This window comes from Thermobia domestica, chromosome 10 (genome assembly GCF_964235325.1).
Source record: "Thermobia domestica chromosome 10, izTheDome1.hap1.1, whole genome shotgun sequence".
Classification (NCBI taxonomy): Eukaryota; Metazoa; Arthropoda; class Insecta; order Zygentoma; family Lepismatidae; genus Thermobia; species Thermobia domestica.
The window spans coordinates 61,504,536-61,528,581 of record NC_137463.1 but is presented as its reverse complement, the minus strand read 5'-3'; positions in this window follow the sequence as shown (position 1 = coordinate 61,528,581).

The window sequence follows — 24,046 nt, the reverse complement described above, 5'->3', positions numbered from 1 at the left end:
CAAATTTTTCTGGTTCGAACAAAACTAAACACTCCATCCAAATTTGAGTATTACAAAATAAAATGAAATTCTGAGTTAGTTAGAAAATAGTCCTTGTTGCTACAAAATTAGAAATCTCACTCAAGACACCTTCGTTTGTTTAAATAGTACACTTCTGAGCCGGTTAAATTTATCCGATTGTTTGTTTATTTAAATAGTACAAAATGATTTAAAATACGCCGTTATTTCTCATTGGTGCAAAATTGAATAGGTCACTCAAATTCACCCCTTCGTTTGTTTAAATATTAGAACATGGTCTAGAAAAAATGGCATTTCTCATTGGTACAATATTCCTTCGTTTATTTAATTAGTCAAGAAGAGTTAAAACAGACCTTAGCACAAAAAGGCACATACATTCTGAGGTAGTTGAAATGGCATTTCTCGTTGATAGAAAATTGAGTAGGTTCCCTCTGTTTCTTTAAATTCTCAGCTAGCTAAAATGGCATATCTTTGCTTTCTTTTTCGTTAGTCCATCCAAATATTTTTTTCCGTTTATTTAGAATAACCCAAAAATGTACACAAATTCTGAGCTAGTTAAAAATGGCGTTGTTTTGATTTTTTTCTCGTTAGTACAATAGCAAATAAGTCACTAAAATTTATTCATTCTTCACTTTTTTCTGCTTGGAACAAAAAATTGAATAGGTCACAGAAATCTCTTGCTGGCTCCGTTTACGAGTTATTAAGACTTAAATATTTGACCTTTGACCTCAAAAGTCAGTACTATTTTTAACATGTACTATCTCATGACCTATTACTAGATTTGGAAACCACACCTCAATATGTGAAACCATTTTCGAGTTATTAGGTTTTAAGTATTTTGACCTTTGACCTCGATGGTCATTATTATGGAACTTGTAGTACCTGATGACCAGTTACTAAATGTGGAAACAGCACCTGAGTATGTGGATCTATTATCGAGTTATTAGCTTTTAAGTAGGTTGACCTTTGATCTCGATGGTCATTATTTTCTAACTTGTAGTACCTGATGACCAATTACTAAGTGTGGAAACGCCATCTCAATATGTGGCTCCGTTTTCGAGTTATTAGGTTTTAGTATGTTGACCTTTGACCTCGATGGTCATTATTTTTGGAACTTGTATTAGTTGATGACCAATTACTAAATTTGGAAACATCATCTCAATATGTGGACCGTTTTCGAGTTATTAGGTTTTATGTATTTTGACCTTTGACCTCGATGGTCGTTATTTTTGGAACTTGTAGTAGTTGATGACCAATTACTAAATGTGGAAACACCACCTCAATATTTGGCTTCGTTTTCGAGTTATTAGGTTCTAAGTATTTTGACCTTTAACCTCGGTGGTCATTATTTTGGAACTTGTAGTAGTTGATGACCTATTGCTAAATGTGGAAACACCACTTCTTTATGTGGATCCATTTTCGAGTTATTGGGTTTTAAGTGTCATACAAAGGGCGTATCCCACAAACTATAAGACCCAGATAAAAATAAATATGTTATTCGTAATCAGCATGTCCGAAAACCCCCATATGCCGAGTTTCATCCAAATCGGTTAAAATTATCATAGAAAGGGCGTATCCCACATGAACCATAAGACCCAGGTAAAAATAAGTATAATATTCGTAATCAGCATGTTCGAAAACCCCCATATACCGAGTTTCATCCAAATCGATTAAAATTGTCATAGAGAGGGCGTATCCCACATGAACTATAAGACCCAGGTAAAAATAGAAATGGTATTCGTAATCAGCATGTCCGAAAACTTCCACATACCTAGTTTTATCCAAATCGGTTCAAAGGGTCATATCGAATCAGAAATGTAAATGTTTCTGCTTTGTGTTCGTAGTTTCTGCTATGTTAAAATAGGGGTTGGAAAATAAGCCATACTCTTTTACTAGTTCTGCTATGTTTAAATAGGGGTGGAATGAATACAGCCCTACTATGTGTGTTCGTAGTCTTATGTACACCCCCTTTGCTATGTTACATAGGTTTTCATTGTCTGCTAAAATAGGGGTTGAAAAAAATGAATCTCATGTAATCTCTGCTATGGGAAAATAGGGGTTGGAAAAGTGATCATAAAAGAGAACGAGTACACCCCTTAAAAAGTGCTCATAAAAGGGAATGAATCTTATGTATTCTCTGCTCTGCTGTGTGTTCGTAATTTCTGCTATGGTAAAATAAGGGGTGGAAAAAGTGGTCATAAAAGAGAACGAATACACCCTTGCTATGTTACGTACTTTTATGTGTTATCTGCTCTTCTATGTGTTCGTAATCTTATGTATTATCTGCTATGCTACGTGTTATCTGCTATGTTCAAATAGGGGTTGGAAAATGTGCTCATAAAAGGGTACGAGTACACCCTTGCTATGTTACGTAGTCTTCTGCTCTCCTATGTGTTCGTAATCTTATGTGTTACCTGCTATGTTAAAATAGGGTTGAAAAATATGCTCATAAAAGGGAACGAGTTCACCCTTGCTATGTTACGTATTCTTATGTATTGTCTGTTCTGCTGTGTGTTCATAGTCTCAGTGTAATTTCTGCTATGTTAAAATAGGGGTTGGAAATATGCTCACAAAAGGGAACGAGTTCACCCCTATAAAGTGCTCATAAAAGGGAACTAGTACAGACCCTAAAAAGTGCTCATAAAAGAGAATGAATACACCCCTAACATGGAGGTCGTAAAAGATCGTGGGTTGACGTTGCGTGGGTCATAGCGTATCGTGAGACAGTGGAAAATTGAGTCCTTGTTCTCAGGAGACCCTGGAGAAAAAGGCGATTTTTCAGCTACCGGGTGTCAGGTGACGCCCATCTACTTCCGTTATCTATTATGCGAATGGACAACAAACATTTTGTTGCATCCATGCTCTACATAACCATTTTTAATTTCTTCTCATGAATGGCAGATTCGTATTACGTGAAGCAAGAACTTCTATACATGTATCTAAGGTATACACATATGAACCTTAGACAAATGAACGAAAGGTTATTAAATTTTTCGTTTTATATATAACTTTTAACTACAAAATTACCTCGGTAAGTTGTCGTGCCTGTTTTACTTTTGTCAAAGAAAAGTGAGATTTTTCAATATCAAGATCTATGCACAACTATACTTAAAACTCAAAGTTAACCAAATATCTATATTTTTACGACAATTCTGAACCATTTGGAAAGTTGTTGAGATATTGTAAGAAAAATATATATTTGTACTTTTCTCACTTCAAGAAACGTAATTCTTTGTTAATATTACAATCAAACTTTATAACAGGAAATCTCGTTAGGCAAGAATGTCAAATGCACCAACAGTACTCTTATAACGGGATGATTTAAATTTCTGAAGTATAACTTAGGCCTGTTTTCCTCTCTAGAAGTGCTTCACGTGTTCTGTCGCTCCCTCTAGGAAGTTGAAAAAAGTTGCTTCAGTCTTTTTTTATTTTTATTATTAAAGCGATAATGATTAAAGCTTGTTGAATGTGAATAAACACTTGAAGAGCTAATTTATTTTAATATAAAAGGTTCGAAGTTAAATTATGTTATAAAACATACATGTTTATTGATAATTATCTGATCCTTTGCCTTTTTCTAGTGGCAATATTGTATTATCAATTTGCCTTTACAGTCTCTTGGAAAACTTGCTCATGCTCCTGGCAGAGGACAGCAATACTTGACAAGAAACATATCAGGGATATGCCGAACGATTTTAGATACTTACGCCGACCCAACCATAAAATAATGTTGCCAGTGCTAAAACTAAATATTCAATCTGTTATCACGATCGAATACTTGGCTAAATGTGAAGTTAAATCACAATTGATCTGAAACGTGGACAGTCATGATTCTTCCGTAATGGTGCTCAAATTGTGTTGGGTGAGATGTTGTTCAAAAGACATAACATTATAATACACTACTTGAATAGTAGGAAATAAAACTAACCAGCATTTGCACTTAAAAAAATAAAAGCGTATACGTTGTAGGAATGAAATGCTACTTTATAATATAATTTTAAAAGAAGAAATATAACAAAATTAAACTGGTCGGCATGAAAATCCTTTCATGAGGGTGAAAGGGTGTACCGGATAGATTTCGACAAGCTGATTACGAATATCTCCTCGAGAAAGTTCCAGCTTTTTTTTTTTTTTTTTTTTTTTTTTTGACGGGGTGCTGTTTGCATAATTGACAGAAAAGTTGTATTTTTCCGTGTTTTCTGTGTTTGGAGTGCATAATTCTGAATTTGTTTCTTAATCCAGGAACTGTTACTAGGCTATATCCCAGGAACATTCTTTTTTCTAGCTCACGACCCCCCCGGAAACGTCCCCTTGGTTTGCATAAATTTATTGTCGTTCCACATTGCACACACTAAAACCTAGGCGTTATTGACGGAGGAAGGTTTCGTAATCAACTTGCGATCATTCGTCGGCTCCCTTTTGTCTAGACGACAGACAGATTGTTGAAAAAAGGCGGCAAGACATAGGCCTACACCACGTTGTCGCGTGAAACAAATATCTCAGTTTCGAGTTGATCTTTGTATTAAAAGGTGGAGTTACGCTGTGTCTGTGTATACCGTAGGTGAAAAATATTTCTGCGCGAAATATTGACGTTTGTGTTAAACGAACATGCCGACAACTTGCAACAATTAAACAGATTCATTCTGTTACATATGTGGGGAAGTGATTTTCAAGGAACAAAGTAGGCCATTGTCAGCGTTCCTGAAGACAGCCTACCATCTGTACTTCGGGTGCAAAATCGGAGACCAAAATCTCGTTTGGAGTCCGAAACAAAGTTGTAACTTGTGTGCGCGTACTCTCACAGAATGGTTTAAAGGTACACATAAATCGATGCTGCTCGATGCGAAACTGTAGAGATGCAGCTGAACTTTTAATTGAACGTACTTTTAAATGTTCTAATGTTATTCTGAAGGTGTTATTCCTTTCCGAAAATCTACCAACTTTCAGCTTCTACAGAGCTGCATGTAAAGCTCTGAGACTAAGATGTGCCGATATCTTTCAAAATTGTCTCTCATTTCATTAAGAAAATTTTGTACTGTTTTTATTATAAGAATTAAATCTTTAAGTTCCATCTCCTATTGTCATGCAGTGTAGGACAAAGGTATGAGGATGAATGAAATGGTGGGATGAAGAGATAAAAAAAGCAGAATCCACATAAATGGTAGTTGTTTACCATAAAGCTCACTTATAGCTATCTATTTTCGAACCATGGACACCGCAGACCAGAAGTGAACGCTTGACCATTGAGAAAAATGAAATGCAATCTTTCATTGTAACGACCCACGATTATACCCGTTAGGATAAGGGAGACAGATTAATGCAAGAGAAAGATATAAGATGAAGGAAACGAGATTAACCTGAGAAATCCTACGAAAACAATGTTGTTCACCAATGACATGCTTGGCCGCGGATGAAAGCAGGGACCCCAGGCACTTGAAGTAAGCTCTCTGAAATTGAGCCACCGTGCCCGCAAATGTCTTATTTCAGAAAAAATTCGTTAATAAGACATGGATATGCAGATTTTCCTTGCAATTTATGTATCAGTATAAATGTGTAGTTAACAGTTTTATAAGTGTTTTCGATGGTAATGCACAAAAAATTAGTAAAAAACATATTTTTAATAATTAATTTTTTTAATTCCCGTTGCCTTTTATATATCATATTTGAGAATCTCTCTTTTTGTATAAAGTTCTGAACTTTTTAAAAGTTTATTTCTGTCAAATATGAGAATACTGTCATATTACTGGGAAAATTACTTTCTCGTTTTAAGGAAATTGTCACTTTTCTAAATAATAATAATAATTAGTTTATTTCTCAAAGATTAAAGAAATTAATTGTGAAGAGCTAAAAATATTCTCAAGATAAAATGAGCATGATACAAAGCGGTCGTTCTAATTGATTGAATTTTACATTGCAATGTTTTATAACGCACGAATTACTTACTCTTAATTTATTGAACGGTAATATGAAAGTAATTTTCTAATTACATTTCCTGACTACAAAATCACACAGAATGTCTTACGCCCCAAATAAAAATTGGACCCTAGAGGTATCTTTTACAGTATGTAACTAATTCTATTTTCTAAGACTATACATGCTCAAAAGTGTATTAAAATCCCTTTTGTTTAATTAAAAGCGTGCTTAATTAACAGTTCTAATTTCTCTTACAATAAAAAGTGCTTCTCCGAAAGTTTACGGACAAATTAATTTATAGTTACACGAAAACTAATATGTAAATATGTACAGGATGTTTCAAAAACATCGACAACTTTTCGCAGTTGATTTCTGACACCAAGATAAGACAAAAATATAGACCAAACTGGGTGCATAAACATTTCCTTTCTGAGTTACGGTCTGCCTAAAACTTAAAAAAATGAACATTAAATGTCCATAGCACCAAAATTATGTGACCTATTGTACTCAGGTCAAGACTTCACTGAGGAACTATTACATGCTCTATCAAACACTCATGTTTCAGAATCCTGCGGTGCTCACACGACATTTTTAATAGAGGGACTTTGGCTACGGACATATAGTTTGGAGTTCTTACCAACTACCTATATACAAATGATTGCTGAAGTACTGCAAGATCCTTTAACAAGGATATTTGGATAGGACATATATTAGTTCCTAATTGAAGTCTTCACCCGACTACGGTTGTTCACATAGTTTTGGACCTATGGACCTTACAAATTCATTTATGTGTATCTGTTTATGTCAATTTTACCATAGATAAGTTTTTCCATGATCGCTGTACGTAATGTAAGTGGAATTAGTGTTTTTTTTTATGTTTACAAAGCATATATAAAAGTTTTGAAATTAAGACATGACTTTAAACAAAGGACAAGCCGGTATTTTCTGTTTTTGATAAAAACAGGTTAGTTTCTTACAAGAACAGGGGTTCAGAAGAAATCTAACCTTATTCAAAAATTATATATAAAATGATCTTAATTATATGAAACAGCGCTGACTGCCATATCAACTATAAAACTACATTTCGCAATATGTTATTAAAGGGAATGTAAATATTTCACCTGTTCATAAGCAAATGACTAAAACAATTCAAAATGTAGGAATTTTCTCAAACAACAGAAAATGGGGTATATTAATGGCATGAGATTTATTCAGATCTCGCCGTAGGTATGTGTTTCTGAGAACAAATGTAAGAATTGATTTATGCTGCCATCTTCTAAACAAAGGTGTAGATTCCAATGTAATTTTCGGATTCGCGTAAGAGTAAAGGTAAATAGGATAAGGGCTTTAACGATATTTTGCCATTCTCTGTAAGTGTAAAACATTGCCTTTTTAAAAAACATAAAATTAACATTACATTGTAGATCGTAGATGTAATATGTTAAGAATCATAGGTGGTGGAAATAACTTGTTTCTGAGATAATCTAACTTAATGGAATTGTTTCATACTCGTACTCGAACCTATAAGAACCCCAAGTTTTAAACGTCGCCAACACCTAGTGGCCCATTTGTGGGTAAATGTCGATCGTCGCTATAGCGACGCGTCGAAGGACTGCCGCTAGTGTGCCACTGGAGGTAGGATTTCGTCGAGTCGAAAGCGATATCTAGAGTCGAAGTATTGATGTTACCACCGCGTAGCAGCAAGGACATCATTTTGGTCCACGCTTCTTCAATTCGTCGCAGAGAATCGCAAAGAGACCAACACAAACTATCGCCAGTCATGTGAATGCCGTTATTGTTAAATATTATTTTTCCTGACGAATTGTCACTAAAGTGAGCTACGGGGGTCTAGAATAACCCCTGCCTCTACATCATGAAATGAAAAACCTTGAGATTAGTGTTTACAATTGTATGAAGTTATATGACAACTGTAGCTGATCATTTGAAAGTGAATATGGGAGAATCATGAAATAAAGTAAATAGACGCGTGTCATTTTGTTATAAAATTACATGGCAAACGGATTTTATCTAATCTCATATGGTTACCGTCGAATATACACGGTTACAGGAGCACTCTGATTAGCTAAATTAGAAATACTTCAACGATTTATGCCTCTACAAGCGGCGTTTTCTCCAGAGCCTCCGTGACCAAGTTGGGAGAGCACGTGCCTATTAATCCAAATGTTCGTGGATCGCGCCCACCCTGGGGCACGTGTTTTTTTTTACCTCCCTAAAGTGTTTTTAAACCCTCCTTAATGTAACAAATTACGCATATAGGCAATTTAACAAGTTTTAAGGAAGTAATTTTGTTGTTCATTGGCTTTTCGTCGCGTCTCTACCGCTGTTGGGCCACTGGTGGTATAATTTTCAAACCGGAAGTGGGGCCACCGTTGATCGTCGCTGCGGGGCCGCCAATGTTGGGCGAGATATCTTTAGTTGCCCATCGGTGATCCTCCGACGACTAAGGCATGGGAAATTCATAACGGATCTAACTACTTTCTTCAAAATGTTTTCTGTGATATTTCGTGTACTTCATTTACCAAATATTTTTTAAGTGCAGTTACATTCTCATGAATAGATGGTCTGGCCACAAAGTTAACGGTTTCTCTTGGGCTGGTGACATTAATGTATGATAGGTAATAAGGTATTAGGATTTCAATTGAATGTTTTCTTTCCATTAATAACTAAGAATGCGATAAGAGATGATATATGGTAGCAAAAATATTCTGTTCTTATAATATGAATCCACATGATATTAACTGAGATGAGGATGTTAATATACTCTGGGGATACTTAGATTGGGTTGAGACAATGGGAGCCCTGTTACTGAGAACAAAGGAGGGAAGAATGAAATTACGCGCAATATATATTCAGATGATGAAGATAAATGTGACGATCTGGGTTGTAGAAAAGATTGGCGTGATTACGTTCATGGAGTGCCAGAAGATGATCGACTAGTGAATATGACTAATGTGGTTTACGAAGGGCCTGCTCTAATAGTTCGTGAAAAATCGGTTTAGCGGCGTTGATATGGTGTTGGACTTAGCGACAGCGGAGACTTTAGATATGCTGTAAAATAGTAGAGATAGTTGTACGACGATGGACCTCTTACGTTGGAGTTCGTTCGGGTAGTGTGTAGGGAAGACTCGAGACATGACGTCCAAGGAACTGAAATCTCTCATAAAACTTGAGCGAAGCGGATAATTATGCCATATGTTCATGAGTAAGTGCAAGACGAACAAAGACCTTGTACGTATAAAATATGACTTTCGTACTGAGGTCTCAGCTGGTTCCTCCTAAACCGCGCAACAAATTGATTATTCCGGATATCAGGGCCGTTTTTAACCTCTCTGGCGACATGGGCACTTCAAATTGTTACGCCCCCACTATTTCTCGAGCCCCCTCATCGTTCAGTTATAACCTTCCCAGTTTTGGTTCGGGAGGAATTTTATCTTAACTCTCATTCTTTTTCCTTTCTTTGTTTTTGCTCTCTGATGAGTTCTTCCATTCTCCACCACCTATGGACCAGCCGTGTCCCGGATTGGCAAAGGGCAGCCGTAAGGAAATGGTAGTGGCATGGTTTCTCCACTCTTATCTATTTCTTACCTTACCACATCGCGTACCACCCACCCACTCCTTTTTAAATTAGTAGAGTTAATTAATGAAATCCTTTGCAATAACAGTATAGAGTGTACATTATTGTATTAACTGTTTTCGACTTGTTAATTATCATCTTTTTCCGAGTTTATTGCTTTAATATATTTCACTTTTAGACATCCTTATTCTTTATTCAGTCACTGTCACTGTAGTTGTACATCAAATGTTTTCTTCGAGCTTTCATCATTGCAAAATCATTAGTGCAACCATTGTAATCAATTTCAATTGTAATATCATTTTGAGTGCATAGCAAGGTCAAACTGTTAAGCTTTTTATTTTCCATAGTAGTTCTTATTTCAGTCTTTGGTCTCTTAAGGGCAGAAAAGCTTCTCTCTGCAGCACAGTTTGTAGCAGGAAGAATGAAGTAAATTCTTATTGCGTCTTCTAATTTTTGGAAGGTAATTTCCAACGTGTTTTGCTTGATGTACGATAAGATTCCACTTGTTTTTTTTTTCCATCTTCATATACGTTTTGAAATGTTGATACTCTTACACAAACTGTTCTTCATCGATATCTTTGGAGTAACTTTGAGCCAAGTATTTCGCCAGTTTTGTCGCTCCTTTTCATGAAGATTTCTGAATATCTGGAATCTTGTGTTTAGAGCTTAGTAGTAATCCCTTCTTTTGTTTAATTGTTTTACAAGATTGCCAATAATTGGTAAGAAAGCTCCAGCTCGAAATGTTTCTGTTGGAGTGATTCTCTCAAGATCTAGATATCATTTCTCATTTGAAAAATCCTTATCCTGATTTTTTCATAGCTGGTCTCTGGCACATTTGTTAGTTGCAATTCTCTTAACTCGTAATCACCAAATGTTGATACTTTTTCAGATAAAAATAAAGATAATGTCTGTAACTCCTTAGTAACGCCAAGGAGATCAAGCTCTTCCTTATGTAGTATCAAACTAGTTTTGTGCATTCTTTGTAAAATTTCGTTAGAAATCACCGTTAAGAAAGTTGTCTGAAAACTTTCTAGTATTTGCGGAATCCTTCAGCTGCTACTCGCGTGTCAGGTGTCTGAGTATTGTCTTCAATTACATCTTCAAGGGCGTTCATGATTTCCTTACGACTTTAACTTGAGCTCTGAGAACATCTGCTATTGCAGACCATCTAGTTTCACTCAACGATTTCAACATAAGAAATGTATGTTCAGTTTTCAGCTTTTGTTCATTGCTTCTTTGCACATGATCCCTTGATACATTCCATCTATGAGTAGATGAGAAAAAATCTGTAGAATCCTTGTACAAAACAAAAGATTACAGTAGCTTCAGTGCAGGTTTGTTTTCCGCAGCAAAACAACCTGATCGGTTTAAGGAATGGGCTGAAAATTTTAGAAACTCAGCAAGGAAAATGTTTCCTCGTATTCTCGACTGAAAACGTGAATACACTCCCATCATGTTTGAAGCATGGTTGTAACTTTGGCCCCCACAGTTTTTTTAAATTCAAGTTTCCTTGTATTCTCGACTGAAGACCTGATAAACTGCCGTCATGTTTGAAGCCCTGTCGTAACTTTGGCCTTGACAGTTTTTTTTAACTCAATTTCTTCAAGCAAGTTGAGAGCTGGTTATTCCATACATCGAGTTTTATGAGAGACGCCTGATAACACTCGTACAAGGCGTCCATTGGCGCAGGCTTAGCTGGCAGAAACGTATCGAAGAAATACAGCCAAATGGTCGGTGTGTGCAGCGTCGAGTGTAGAGTCAGTAATGAGTGACAAGTTTGATCTCTTTTAAGATTTCTTGCAACACTCTTTCCTGCATTACGTCTTTGAACTCGCTAGAAATGTCAGACGACAGATAAGATGTATTTCCTTTACCTTTGTTGACATATATTGCCAAATGTTGGGCAAGAAACGGATCAAACTCGCTTTGCGTTCAAGGCATCCTAAGAAAAAGCTCGTTTGATGTAGATCCAAGATTTTGGTCGTCGCCGCTGAATGGTAGGCCTCTTCCTGACAAAAAATTTACAACATGGACAACTCTAGCAAGGTGATCTCGTCAATAATTACCTCTTTGTCATATTGACTTTGAAAAACGAATTTTTGGGCGTGATAACTAACATCGTGGTTGAAGGAGGAGTCGCCTGAACTTAGCAAAGAGTGATAATGAAATATCTACTACTAATTGAAACTGTAAAAAATTTTTAGTAAAGTAAATTTTGAATAAATTATATTATTATTCTTAGTCTCTGTACATATTCATTTTAGAGGTAATTATCCCAAATCGGACTTCCGAAGAAACTTATCGAATCGAATTTATTGACCGTGCTGATAGCGACTACTCCCAGTCACGACCACTTAGGAATGAAAGTGGAAAATTACGGTGTACCGAATCGTTACTCACCCCGTCGATGGGTCAAATATAATGTAAACCCAGTCCCTAACTATTTCATCAAACGAATCGTGTCTTGAGATGTCTCAGCTGGTCATTTCGGTTTTTAAAAAAATATTATACATTAATTCATGATATATTATACTTTCAAAATCGGGGGGGGGAAAGGTTGAAAATTAAAAAAAAAATCTCGAAGTAAGAAGGAAGAGACAAGAGAGAGAAAGCGGCGCCAACGAAAGAAGAAAGATTAAAGTACTACTCACTACACAGAAGAGTGATCGAATTTGAATATATAACAACTCATCGCCAAAAATATTCACATATGCCGAAAAAGGGTTGTTTACTTAAATACGTAAACTAGGAGGGAGTCCCTGCTGCCAAGGATGCAAGTTCTGTGTCCATCAGATCCCAATCCCACAAGAGTTTACTTGTAAGATTGAAATCCGAGCCCCGTATCCGGCCCAGACCAGCAGGATAAAAGGAGAGGGGGAAGGGACCAGGTAAAGGCGTCCCCAGTTTTGAAATCTCTAAGTAAAAAAAAAAAACATTCGACCCCTCAGAAGAACTAAGGAGGTTCAAGGACAGTAAAGAAACTAGAGTAAAAGTAATAGCTAAGATATCCCTAATTAGTGATTTGCCAAAATAAAAAAAATAAATAAACTGGATTTTGGATCGGTGATTTCTATTGCCAAACTTCACCGATAGCTCCCCTTCGCAGAATGCGCTAAATTCTGAGGCATCGATTAATTTCCATCACCATCTAGTTTGGAAACTGAGAAAAGAAGACGAAAATATTCAAGCTGGGATGGGTCGATGCCCGGGTACAGTAATAATAAATTCCAATAACTAATTGTTTTAATTCTGTAACCCTGTCAGAGCTGTCGCCTCCATGAATATTGTAAAGTAGCCCGAGTAGGTAACGTGGAAAAAAAAATCTCAGAGTCATAGGATATTCTCTTTCATAACCGACTGTAAACATAATTTACCACAGCACAAAACGCCAACTATTTGGTATCGTAATCGATGAACAATTACATTTGGTTAGCTATTACATGATGCTATCCCTACCCTGCTGTCAGACGAGATTGTTATAAATAAATACTACTGTTATGGCTCAACTGCGAAGTAATAATACATTCTGATATATAACTCGCCTACCTTGTCGAGTGATGTCTCGGCGTGGAGGTCGGAACTCGAAACGATTCTCACCACACATTTACGTTTCATATATATATATATATATATATCATCATATGGCTAAAATACACCGGGCCCAATGTATACACTATACGGGTGTCCTCTCATCTATTCACTTTTACTACACCACATTTATATTTCACTTATATTATCATTTTATTCATATATTTATTAATTTCTGCCAACGCAGTATTCTTTTTAGACACCCTGTTTCTTCTATCTATGCCCGAAACTATACATTCATTTCATCATATACTTTGAAAATCTATAAATCGCGTCCCGACCAACACGCAAGAAACATTACTCGAACCCAAGACTTCTTTGCCACACAAACCATCCTATATCTTACTTCGCAGCTGTTTTAAAACAATTCTCTATATATAAATATTCACACAAAAAAAATAAAATATGTGCGATAATATTGCTGAATGTGATAGCATTCTGACAGCAACAATGAAAATTATTCTGCAACTACAAGAAAAGAATTGGAATTCAATATCTTAATTTCAGAACGGAAATAGCATCACATTGGCTGACTTCGGTTAAGAATCTATGCATAGTTTATTTACTTAAATATTTTCATTACTGGATTACACAGAATGTTGTAATCAAATCACATTATCCAACTATCTGTTCATATGGGCCGGAAATTGTGTTTACTCGGTTTTAAATCGAAAATAACGGTCAATTTTGAGAAATCTAAATCACTAACTGGGTTTGATGGTAAAATATGCACAACTGATAGTACGGAATTTCGACACAAGGGCGCTAGTAACTATTTGTTCGAACTGTAAACCACGAAATGTGCACCTTGTACTCAGGATTATTGTACTATATTACGTTCACTTTCAAATATTGTTTATAAGTTCATTTAATGACGGAATATGAAAATCGCATGGTAAATACTACACTGTCCATATTTGATTATCTCACACTCCCAATCACTCACTACCACAATTCCTACTACAAGAAAATGTTTACTACATTACGAATATCTACATGCCACATCTATACTACACACTACATTAATACATGTTATACTAATAAATATACACAAACAACCTTCAGATTTTACCATTTTAATTCGGCTCTATCGGTTCACGAAAGGAAAGGGAAAGAAAGGAACAGGGCCAATTGGCCCTTGTAATCCCTAAATCACATTCTTAATGCAAACTGTTCAGTTAATACCCAAACTATTTATTGGAAAATATATAGGCCCCTTTCCTGAAGGGAAAAGAACCTTATGATAACTATGCTTTCAACCCAACCCTGCTGGAAGCTATCCCAATTCGGGATGAAAACAGGAGCCCTGAGAGTTAACCTAAGCCATCATTCTAATGTTACCAAGATTGCAAAACTCAAAATACCGCCATGAAGGTTAGTAAAAAAAAAAATCACTATCTATATTAATAAATTACTACACGGACAGGTCTTGACTGTAAATGATATTGGGAGGGGTGAAAAGGATAATCACTGAATTGAATTTACTGAGTCAAAGCAAATGAAGATTTTATCACACCAAATTAACCGCACTTAAATGTCGAACCTGTCCACACTAAATATTTACATCCGGCATGGCGTCCTGTGTTTCTGGCTATATTTCACTAAGATTTTATCCTGTTTTAACTGTTAAAACTTTCTAAATTTGAGCTCCTGTGCTTCCTGGTAGTGTAGTTTTTTTACCTGGATATACTATTTACCAATCTCACACGGTTTTACTGTTAAATTTCTTTCATATCTGCTATCCCATCGAACGCACAGCTTTCTTCCTTCGGTCGACGAGGTAGAGTGAAGATGATCGCGCCTTAATCTGTAGCGTGGGTAACTGCACCAATCAAAGTAAAGCTTTTTTGGCGGTGGAGTATTTAAAACGAATAAAAAATGGTAAAATCTGGATTGGACCGGATCTTTAGATGAACATTGGTACCAAAAGAGGTGTGAGGAGAGTCCAAAATATTGTGCCAAAATTTAGATTGGCTAATTATTCTAAACTTCCAATGGTGGGACTATATTTCCGAATAGCACTGACACCGTGAGATTTGTAATCGTCCATTTAAAATATGCATATATAAGATTTATAATTAGTTAATAGATAAATAAAGATATGAATCCCCAAAATACGATTCCTTAACAATTTTTTACCGTCTTCCATGTTAATTTGGAATAAAATAACGAACAAATAAATAATTTATATGGATCGAAAGAAATTTTTGCTAGATAGGAAGTACAGTCGGTGCAAAAATTTCTGGGACCCTCCCATCAAAAATATCATTACATTAAATTGTAATGTTCCATTACAACTTTATACTGCATTGTGGACAGAGGTGGTTCCTTTTCTCATCATAAAAGTCAACACATTTACCCTATGGTCGTCTGACCTCTCATGCTGCGAAGCAAGCGCGAAAGAGTTCTTCCAATCGTTACAGCGAGTTGGTAAAGCCCCTCGTTTTCCCTCAGGCTGTAAGAGAAGGAAATAGAAACAAAATGCTTGGCCTTTCGATTTTGAATAGAGGAGCCTGTTCCTCTTATACTTTTCTCCACTCGGTAGTTTGCCAAAAAATAATTTTGTTGAAAGTTTGCGTTTAATTTTGACGCCCTCATAAGAATGCTCAGAATTAGAAAAACCTTCTTCTATGTCTTGATTTTAAATTCGAGTTAGGTATTTTGAGTACCTGTACATTGTCTCTATTATTCCATGTACCCGGGTCCTCCAGCACGAAACCACTGTCAAGAAGAGTCTTGAGTATTATAGTCTTAGTAATGTTAGAGTCGGTGACAGACTAAGTCTGGGATATTGATGGTTGTTCTTGATTATTTTCTCCTTGTGGGTTTTATTTTCGTCGGATGAACAAATTTGGGAAGCTGAGGGTTATGTTTCAGTTGAAACAAAAAAAAAATTGTTAGCGTAGGCCTGTTGTTGTGTTGTGTGTTGTTGTAGGCGTGTTGTTGAACCTCTTTAAGTTCATTTTCTTTCTTTTGCTGATTTTCAGCTGCTCTTTCGCGGAATTCTGCTCCACTGGGTTTCTACTTTAAACTCATTTTGTTTTAGGAATATACTGTAATGTCCGTAATTATAGTCATGAAATTAATAAACATGTCAGTAAACTGAGATTCGTTTATTGTGTGTATAGTTTCTTTTATTTATTAAAAACGAAAGAAATTGATTTTATAACGGATAAAATTAAAACGTATGACGTAGGAAGTGCCAAAAAACGTAAAACTTAAAGGGAGAAACTAAATTCTAGCAACCTTAATGGTGGAAAATCGACCCGCAAATAAAAATTTCTGATTTTTATTATTGCTTTAACTAAATGTGTGATAGAAACAACTGTGGTTGGCTATCATAATATAACGATATCGAGACTTGACTTTCTGAAGGGCCCGCGGTGGCTCAGTGGTAGAGCGTTCACCTCTGTTGCATGGGTCTTCGGTTCGATCCGAACTCGCGCCAAGTGAACTTCATGGTGGGCAAACACCCAGTCCGTGGGTTTTCTCGGGGTTCTCACCTTTTCCGAAACTGAGAAGCAAGCAGTGAAACTTCCGAAACTCTCTGCTATCAGGTTTCCGTTTGGGGCTTAAAAGAAAGCAGAGCTTTGCAAAACCATTGGTTTAAGTCGATTTTCAGAAGGTTGAAAGAAAAGGATTCACCAAGGAAAACTATACAGTATTTGTCAAGTAGGAGAAAAAGCAGAAACCAGAGAAGAACATTTTTTTCCTTCATAACACTTACTACCCTCTTTAAAGTACTTTCCTCAGTTCTATGCATCAGCGTTGTCAGGGGTAAAGAATATTGTCACATGTTACAACGATACGTTGTATATTTACTACTTGTAAATTTTTGGAGCGTAGAGTATTTTATATATGTACTAGACTGATTATGCCATTCGAAGAAGAAAAAGAAAAAGAAATATGTTAAATATAATTATACAAGATTGATAAAAAAAGATGTTTATATGTTTGTATATGTTTTAAAAAATATGATTTTGTATATGACGTTGTCAGCAGCAACCAGAATCATGAAGTAAATAAATGGATGAATTGCAGCAGAGGAGTTATCGTTTTCTTAAGGCTCAATAATATCATAAAAAAACACAATAGTGATTCTATCGTCTTATATGGTGCCGGAAACCCGAGAGTGCAAAAGTAATTAGTATCGTTTTAGAAGTACAGTAAAAAGCGATCAGTATTGAGCCCAATATTAATTATACTATTTTACGAAGTAGCCGGATTATATGTAGAAACATTATGAGTACTACTGATAGAGAAACGATCGAAAATCAAGTCAAAAATTCTTCAGATAACATGTTGGAATTCTTAAAAGAAATATTTCGACAGATCAAGGAACAGGCTCAGGACCAAGCTCGATGTAGCGAGGAACTAAACCGACAGATCAAGGACCAAGTTCAGAACCAAGCTGAACAGTTTGCTAGGGTGAACCAGCAATTGGAAAAGTTGGACCAAAAGGTGAATCAGCAAGGTCAACATGCTGATGAGCTATCCCGACAGATCAAGGACCAAGCTCAGGACCAAGCTGAACAGTTTGCTAAGGTGAACAAGCAATTGGAAAAGTTGGACCAAAAGGTGAATCACCAAGGTCAATATTTTGATGAGCGATTAGAGCAATTGCAACATCGTAATGATGGCTTACAACAGCAATTGCAACAAATGAATCAACAAATTGTAGTTAAATTTGAACATTATGATGAGGAAATGGGAAAGATAGTACAGAGGTGCACTGAGATTCAAGACTCTGTGGAGGCTATCGAGACTGTGGTAGAAGAACACGACAACCGAATTAAACGATTGCAGGATGAATTGAACTTCATTAAAGAAAATTGTAATCACGAGAGTGCAGAGCGAAATGGTAGGCACATTACATTAGTGAAATATACGGAGTTTTCCCAGAAGCATACTGCCCTATTCGTTGAATCTGATTATCCTAACTTCTATCCCCATTCGAATGTTTTTGACTGCTCTGCTGATACTGTGTGTAATGAAGATCCTGGTATGTATCAGTGTGCGAAAAGTTATGATCATCCTCGTCTTGAGAACGCCATCATCTGTCTGCGTTACCCATATGCTCAACATGATATTAATCCTGTGGTTCATGTAGCAGGAAGAAAGTTGTCCGTTACATACATGACAAATTAATTAAGAGGACAATATTGCAAAATCTCAGAGCTATACGAATTAATATTATTTCCATACTAGTAGACTTTTTATTGAAATTGGCTCACGAGTCACTTCTGTTTTATCATTGACCTTTTGTGTGCTGTTTTGTTCATGTAATGTAGTCAACATGTTTCATGCTTCATTTATAATTTCACTTTTGTATCGTATATGGAGTGAGAAAATTGAAAGTAAAGTGTAGAATTATCCAACCATATAGGATATTTCATGTCATCATCAGTTCAAGATGCATCTTACAATAATATTGTATATTTATTTTCTAATTTCTCCTATTTTTCATCTTGGGTTTGGGCAACGGTGCTTAAAAGTAGACAATCTGTCGTGTGGAAGAAGAAGAAGAAAAAATATATATGTTAGTATTTCTATATACAAGAATTAAGATTTAATGTCAATAGTTGAAATATGTGTTGTTTTTATAGATGTAATCTGCATTTATAGTTATCACAGCAAGAGATGGTCGTTTATTTAAAAAAAACGTTGCCATGACCACCAAAGAAAAAAAGTATAATTAAAAAAGTTAAATGAGAAGAATCGAAGGAAATAATCACAAAAACTGACATGTCTAATTTAATGTATTTTGATCATATTGATGTTTCCAAAAATTACATTAACTGTGGGCTGAAATGTAACATGCAAAGTAACAGTTTACAATTGTTCTATATCGTTACATTTTAGATGGTGGTTTACCGACCAGGAACTCGAGATTAGTTTGAAGATTAGTAAAGCAATCTCAACATAGCTTTCAAAACGCAGTATACTTTACTTAGGAGTAAAAAGAGGAAATATAGAAACAACAAGCTGAATGTTTCTAGAAGTGAGAACATAAATGAAGAAAGTGGGAATGTAGAACTACCTGCTTCGAAATCATCAATAAACGTAGCTGAGCTTATAAAACAGTTAGGTCAGTCTTTGTCGCAGCCAATGGATACTCAATTTCGACAAATGGATACAAAATTTGAAGAAAAGTTTCATCAAATGGGTATCCAGTTTCAGCAAATGGATACTCAATTCTGACAAATGGAAACTAAATTTGAACAAAAGTTCAACAAAGAGATACTAGACTTGAACAAATTACACAGGTTATGACTCAGCGAATGGATAATAAATTAGATCAGATAACACAGCAAATCAACACCAAATTTACAATTGTACAAAGTGCAGTAGATGTGGTTGAAACACAGGTGAATGAGCATACTAGTCAGATCACGGAATTGCAGAAAGAAGTAAATGAAATCAAGGAGAAATTTAGTACGGCAAATTATGATCGAGTTCCCTCTCTCAACGTTGGTCTTGCACCACATGAATCCAGAGTAGCAGTGAATGATAGTGATTCATCCAAAGGATCTTCAGAGAAGGACGATAGTGGAACTAGTGTCGAAGATATGGGAGAAGAAATCATTCATCGCACCGCCGGCGAAACATTCCCGTAAATTGCAGGCTTTATAAACATAAAGGTGATCATTTTCGGTTCAGCAAAATTAGGTCCATAACAAAATTTAGTGGAAAAACAGATCACATCCCGGCCAGCACATTTCTAGAAAGGTTTGAGAAAGAATGTGATCTAGTTGGAGTAGATCGATCTAAATTTATGAAAATTCTGCCACATGTGTTATTGCTCCCGTGTTCTCGATGGTTTAAAGCCATCACAAGTAATTTACGTAGTTAGTAGTTATCTAGATTTTAAAAATGCTTTAGTTTCTAATTTTAAAAATAAATTAATGTTGGCTAACAGAGACGCCTTAGTTCGAAATACACATTATAACCCGAAATTGGATAAGAGTCTCATTGATTTCGTGATATATGTATATAATGGATTACAGCTAATTAATTCATATCAACGGGAGTCAAGAATAATAGTATCAATCCGAATATTGCTACCTTTTAAGTTGCAACAAATGTTGCTTTCTGCAAAATGTCTTAATTTCAATCACCTTATTATGATAGTGCAAAATTTTGAAAGTCAATCTATGTTGTAGGCTAATAGTATTCGGAATCAAACCAACACTACTCTTAATCAAGTTAGTTATGTACCTATTCGCAACCTTAGTGTAAGGGAAGAAGGTGATCTTATTGTGAGAAATATTAATTGTAGATTCCATGGTAACGACAATACAGCTGAGCCTAATTGTACCGGTAATAGAACTGATTCTAATTATAGGAAAACCAGGAACAACAATCGTAATACATTTAGGAATCAAGTGAATAATAAATTTAACTTTCCACGAAACGGATTTCACAATAGATTCATAGGTGGAAGAAGTTATCAAAATAGAAATCATAGATGTGGAGGAATACCTAATGGACAGAACTGTACTCAAGATCGTAGCGTACAACGCAATTTAACCGAAATCTTTGGCAGTATAACATAAGCTAATGTTGTGGAGTCCGAGAAAACCATATTCAATTGATATTTGTGACAATTCACTGTAAATATCATGATGATTTCATTTGTTACTCGTACTTTGTTTGAATTCTGTACAGATAGTCCTGCATATAAAACCTTAAAACCTCCTCCTGCATATAAAACCTAAAAACTATCTGCGGATTTGTTAGTGGCGAACTGTGATTCTTGACACAGGCTATAAGATGAACTACTTGACTTTTTACGTCAGTTTAACCGCACCGTATTCGCACGAGGTTTAGAGTGACAATCCGATTTAATGCTCGATAGAATGTTTCGCTGAGAATTTCTCTTTAGGCTATGTTATTCATATATGATATGATTTCGTTATGAGTTTTATTACCGTTATCACCTTGATTAATTTCCTTCAGGATACATCCAGCACACATACCAACTTTAGTTACCCTGTCATATGACAAGGTTTCAACACTTATTCTTCTTTGCATGTCAGAGCGGTTGCCCATTGACGTTGCAAACATAGATATTTGACTTGTCCTCAACTATATAATTTTCTATTATTTCATTAACCATATGTATAGTGGGGCCTTCCTCCAGCTGTTGCTTCTTCAACGCTTTATGTTTGCAATTTTCTGAAGTCGTTTCGCTTTCATTTCATCAATGAAACGATCTGTTTTCAAGTAGTACGTGTTTAGATTTTGTAGTTCATACAACAAGAAGGATTTGAAAAAAGCGGTGATAATATAGAGGTGGTCAGCTCTGAGGTGACCGTGCGGAAGAAAACGCTTTGGATTAAAGGTCCTTTTGATATGTTACAGTGTAGACAGAAAGTAGCCAACACGATCTTATCTACTTGCCGCCAGTTTTTCATATCGCCCGTTTGGAAATCCAAGTAACTGTGTCAAAAATTTTCAGTGTTTGTGGAAATGCATGATCAAAATTGGTTAAAGAAATGAAACGATAAACAGATTATACATAAATAGAAGTAGTTTGTAATCCTTTAAGCATTCTTGAGATTTTGTAAACTTCTTACTTATATCGTAAGGCTATGACTTTTCAATGCTTTGATGAGACCATTCTAGATAATAAGATAGCATTATTGCTAGCTATATGAGATGTAGTTGTTTACAAGGGCCTCAATAACAATATTTTTCGATTAATATTATCTCAACCTTAGATTGATATATTGTACATTGTAAATTTAATCAATGAATTACGTAAACTTAATTTTGAAATCCACTTTAACTTATTTTGCATTATCAACTTATACAAGAAACATGTTTATTGTAATGGCAAAAATCAATTAGCAATTACTACAATACGATGAAAGTTAAATAGCAATTCGTGGCTTGACAATAGTTTAACCAATGATCCATAAGCGTTTATCTCGTTTTGTTTCATGAATTTTACTAATTGAGACATAATGTTTTCTCTTCTATGGTATGTTACATAATGCAAGGTTAGTTGAGACCATTTTCTCTGTACTTTTCTCGCAGTTATATCTTGCTATTCGCTAAAAATATAAACAGCCAGTTGAAATGATGTTGAAGGTAGATATAACTTTAGAATGTAAATATCCATTAAAAAAGGTAATAGAAATTTCTAGTAACTTCAGGCCTGGGAAACTGAGGTCAACGAAACTTTTTTTTCGGTTTACTTAATCTACTGGTGACCTGATTACCAGCACATGTAGGCTTAAGGAAAACAGTCTGCTTGTGTGTCCAAAACACAGTTGGCTATAGACTAATATACAAACTGCCGTCCTTAGTAGAATTGGTCTTTTGGAGGTTATTGCCTTCAACTTCATTGGTATTCTGCTCGTATTCCCGTCGTTCTGTTCATATTCGCATGAAGGTTTAGTATCTATCTTATGTGCTAAAATCTACTTAGACAAAGTAAATTAACAACGGTAAGAAAATTAAGAAATTAAATGACTTTTCCATAATCCTGTAGAATGCCAGCGTTAATTCAGCTGTTTACGTATCCTTGTCGTCGTGCTGTTGACCTCATGTTGCATGTGTAGATAGCTGAAAGAAGTGAGATTATTTTCAGTATTTATGAGTGGTGTATCAATTGAGGTATAGTTGGACTAAGTAGCATTTGTACGACTATCCATGAGTAACATCTTCTTCACTCGTACTTGAAACACAGCGAACGTTTTCGAAGTCACGACTTTATAACGTCGCGTTTACACGAATGTTATTGTTAGGAGATAAAAGAACGTGCCTGACAGTAATTGTCTACATCTTGTTCTCTATATACGAAAATGTTTCTTTCACCTCAGTTTTTTGTATGTTTTCAATTATTATATCCTGTTTAAGGTTTTGAACAATGGCTTTGCGGAATGAGATGAATAAAGCTTTACCTGGTGGAACAGGTATCTGCAAGTAAAAGTTTGCTAGGTAAAGTAGTTACTCTGGAATCGAAAGTGTTTAAGTTTACTGTCATTTGAGTTTAGCTTTCCTTTCAGCATCTAGGCTATGAAAGTGTTTCACCCACAGCTTAACGTGAGATTCAAACCACATAAGGTTTTGACTGAAGTTAATGTATTTGTCACAAACAAGTTAATCTCTATCTATCCATTTATTCCCAAAATGAGTATATAACAGTGTATTGTGGAATAGCTTTCTTAAGACGCTACTCAATAATTCTAGATATTTAAATGACTCTTGACCGTTCCTACCATCCCTGATATCAATACGGACTAAAGAGCTTTTCTCATTGAAATGTTTTCCTTTAACACTGGGATGTAGGCTGTAGATAAAAGGAGGCATTCTAAAGTAGAACTAGTGTCGAGATCTGTCCCGAATAAGGAGGAATATACCGTATTTTAAGAATTGTTGCAGGGATCAAATTATGCTTAAGGGGGATGTCGAATTATCCAAATTATTGCAGAATAGGGAACATAAATTCTTACAAGAGAGAGTCACGAAATGTCTCGGTTGTGATCAAAACGAAATAATTGTGTTTGCATTTGATGTTATAACTAGACGAATCCCAAATTTATACGGGCGGAATATCGTGAGTTTATTTTGTAATGTTACAGCTACAAAAATTACCTAACACAATATTTTGAAATTGGTCATTTGTTCGGAAACGATTGAGTAAATAGAAACCTCAACTTTCACGTATCCCGTCATTTTCAAAGCCACACTTTTGGGGGTAAAAAAATGTTTGCCCCAGGGTACCACACAGGGTCCGAAGTAAGGTCCAACCCAAATGTTTCAAGTGGCAAGGGGATTAAGTGGTACATCGTTTAAAAGCTGTTTTTACATGCATGGAGGAAATCTCGACTGTCCACGACAATCCTGTGCAAAGTGGCGGCGGGTCAAAATGTAAACAAAAGGTTAATTGAAAAGTCTATGACCAACTTGAATCCAAGATGG